The sequence below is a fragment of the Salvelinus sp. IW2-2015 genome, unplaced genomic scaffold, assembly GCF_002910315.2.
Source record: "Salvelinus sp. IW2-2015 unplaced genomic scaffold, ASM291031v2 Un_scaffold789, whole genome shotgun sequence".
Lineage (NCBI taxonomy): Eukaryota > Metazoa > Chordata > Actinopteri > Salmoniformes > Salmonidae > Salvelinus > Salvelinus sp. IW2-2015.
In genome coordinates, this window is record NW_019942614.1 from 681,019 (window position 1) to 685,122 (window position 4,104).

Sequence of the window (4,104 nt, forward strand, 5' to 3'; positions counted from 1 at the left end):
TGTAGTGGAGCAGGTTGAGAAATTCAAGTACCTTGGTGTCCACATCACCAACAAACTAACATGGTCCAAGCACACCAAGACAGTCGTGAATAGGGCACGACAAAACCTATTCCCCCCCAGGAGACTGAAAATATTTGGCATGGGTCCTCAGATCTTAAAAAGGTTCTACAGCTGCACTATCGAGAGCATCCTGACGGGTTGCATCACTGCCTGGTATGGAAATTGCTCGGCCTCAGACCGCAAGGCACTACAGAGTGTAGTGCGTACGGCCCAGTACATCACCGGGCCAAGCTTCCTGCCATCCAGGACCTCTATACCAGGCCCTAAAAACTGTCATAGACTGTTCTCTCTGCCACCGAACGGCAAGCGGTACCGGAGCGCCAAGTCTAGGTCCAAGAGACTTCTAAACAGCTTCTACCCCCAGGCCATAAGACTCCTGAACATCTAATCAAATGGCCACCCAGACTATTTGCATTGCCCCCTCCCTCTTTTATGCTGCTGCCACTCTCTGTTATTATCCATGCATAGTCACTTTAATAATTCTACCTACATGTGCATATTACTTCAATTACCTTGACTAACCGGTATACATATTACCTCTACCAACATGTACATTTTACCTCAACTACCTCGTCTTCCTCGACTAACACATTGACTCTGTACCGGTACACCTTGTATATAGCCTCACTATTGCTATTTTCCTGCTGCTCTTGAATTATTTGTTACTTTTATTTCTTTTTGGGGGTATTTTTCTTAAAACTCCATTGTTGCTTAAGGGTTTATAAGTAAGCATTTCACTGTAAGGTCTACACCTGTTGTATTCGGTGCATGTGACAAATACAATTTGATTTGATTTGAGTGGAGTACCATCAAAACTGAGATAATATGAGGAAGAGAAAGGGAGAGGGAGAAGGGGAGAGAGAGAAAGAGGGGGGGAGGGGGAGAAGGGAAGTGAGAGAGAGCGAAAGAGAGAGGGAGGGAGAAGGGGAGTGAGTGAGAGAAGAGCAGGAGATTTAGAAAGACAGAGAGTACAGGACATAGGAGACACGACAAACATCACATATATTAGGAGGGTAGAAAAATGATGATGACAAACAGCATGGCGGAGCGAGGGAGCAAGAGAGAGTGATAGAATGAGGCATGATGACATCAGCATTTTATATTTATTATCTCCTGGAGACAATTAATGTATAAGCATTACCAGGGGAACGGCAGGTACCTGATAGACCGTGTGTGGTTGTGTGTGTGTGTATGAGAGAGACACACAGAGAGAGAGAGAAAGAAAGAAAGAAAAAGAAAGAGAGCGAAAGAGAGTATATGTGCAAGCAAGAGTATGTGCAGTGCAGTATGTACAGTATATTCCCTATATAGTGCTCACTCTACAGTATATGGGCTCTCGTCAAAAGTAGTGCACTATAGAGGGAATAGGGTGTGATGTAACCAGAAGCTACAATTCTTCATGATCTGAATAGCGTGTGATGTAACCAGAAGCTACAGTACTTTATGATCTGAATAGCGTGAGATGCAACCAGAAGCTACAGTACTTTATGATCTGAATAGCGTGCGATGCAACCAGAAGCTACCGTTCTTTATGATCTGAATAGGGTGCGATGTAACCAGAAGCTACAGTTCTTTGTTGACTACAGGAAAAGGAGGACCGAGCACGCCCCCATTCTCATCGAGGGAGCTGTAGTGGAGCAGGTTGAGAAATTCAAGTACCTTGGTGTCCACATCACCAACAAACTAACATGGTCCAAGCACACCAAGACAGTCGTGAATAGGGCACGACAAAACCTATTCCCCCCAGGAGACTGAAAATATTTGGATGGGTCCTCAGATCTTAAAAAGGTTCTACAGCTGCACTATCGAGAGCATCCTGACGGGTTGCTTCACTGCCTGGTATGGAAATTGCTCGGCCTCAGACCGCAAGGCACTACAGAGTGTAGTGCGTACGGCCCAGTACATCACCGGCCAAGCTTCCTGCCATCCAGGACCTCTATACCAGCCTAAAAACTGTCATAGACTGTTCTCTCTGCCACCGAACGGCAAGCGGTACCGGAGCGCCAAGTCTAGGTCAATAGAGACTTCTAAACAGCTTCTACCCCCAGGCCATAAGACTCCTGAACATCTAATCAATGGCCACCCAGACTATTTGCATTGCCCCCTCCCTCTTTTATGCTGCTGCCACTCTCTGTTATTATCCATGCATAGTCACTTTAATAATTCTACTACATGTGCATATTACTTCAATTACCTTGACTAACCGGTATAACATATTACCTCTACCAACATGTACATTTTACCTCAACTACCTCGTCTTCCTCGACTAACAATTGACTCTGTACCGGTACTCCTTGTATATTAGCCTCACTTTGCTATTTTCCTGCTGCTCCTTGAATTATTTGTTACTTTTATTTCTTTTTTGGGGGTATTTTTCTTAAAACTCCATTTTGCTTAAGGGTTTATAAGTAAGCATTTCACTGTAAGGTCTACACCTGTTGTATTCGGTGCATGTGACAAATACATTTGATTTGATTTGAGTGGAGTACCATCAAACTGAGATAATATGAGGAAGAGAAGGAGAAGGGAGAAGGGGAGAGAGAGAAAGAGGGGGGGAGGGGGAGAAGGGAAGTGAGAGAGAGCGAAAGAGAGAGGGAGGGAGAAGGGAGTGAGTGAGAGAAGGCAGGAGATTTAGAAAGACAGAGAGTACAGGACATAGGAGACACGACAAACATCACATAATATTAGGAGGGTAGAAAAATGATGATGACAACAGCATGGCGGAGCGAGGGAGCAAGAGAGAGTGATAGAATGAGGCATGATGACATCAGCATTTTATATTTATTATCTCTGGAGACAATTAATGTATAAGCATTACCAGGGGAACGGCAGGTACCTGATAGACCGTGTGTGGTTGTGTGTGTGTGTATGAGAGAGACACACAGAGAGAGAGAGAAAAGAAGAAAGAAAAGAAAAAGAGAGCGAAAGAGAGTATATGTGCAAGCAAGAGTATGTGCAGTGCAGTATGTACAGTATATTCCCTATATAGTGCTCACTCTACAGTATATGGGCTCTCGTCAAAAGTAGTGCACTATAGAGGGAATAGGGTGTGATGTACCAGAAGCTACAATTCTTCATGATCTGAATAGCGTGTGATGTAACCAGAAGCTACAGTACTTTATGAGTCTGAATAGGGTGAGATGCAACCAGAAGCTACAGTACTTTATGATCTGAATAGCGTGCGATGCAACCAGAAGCTACGTTCTTTTATGATCTGAATAGGGTGCGATGTAACCAGAAGCTACAGTTCTTTATGATCTGAATAGGGTGCGATGTAACCAGAAGCTACAGTTCTTATTATCTGAATAGGGTGCGATGCAACCAGAAGCTACAGTTCTTTATGATCTGAATAGGTGCGATGCAACCAGAAGCTACAGTTCTTTATGATCTGAATAGGGTGCGATGCAACAGAAGCTACAGTTCTTATGATCTGAAGGGTGGATGCAACCAGAAGCTACAGTTCTTTATGATCTGAATAGGGTGCGATGCAACCAGAAGCTACAGTTTCTTATGATCTGAATAGGGTGCGATGAACCAGAAGCTACAGTTCTTTATGATCTGAATAGGGTGCGATGCAACCAGAAGCTACAGTTCTTTATGATCTGAATAGGGTGCGATGCAACCAGAAGCTACAGTTCTTTATGATCTGAATAGGGTGCGATGCAACCAGAAGCTACATTTCTTTATGATCTGAATAGTTGCGATGCAACCAGAAGCTACAGTCTTTATGATCTGAATAGGGTGCGATGCAACAGAAGCTACAGTTCTTTTGATCTGAATAGGGTGCGATGCAACCAGAAGCTACAGTTCTTATGATCTGAATAGGGTGCGATGCAACCAGAAGCTACAGTTTCTTTATGATCTGAATAGGGTGCGATGCAACCAGAAGCTACAGTTCTTTATGATCTGAATAGGGTGCGATGCAACCAGAAGCTACAGTTCTTTATGATCTGAATAGGTGCGATGCAACAGAAGCTACAGTTCTTTATGATCTGAATAGCGTGTGATGCAACCAGAAGCTACAGTTCTTTATGATCTGAATAG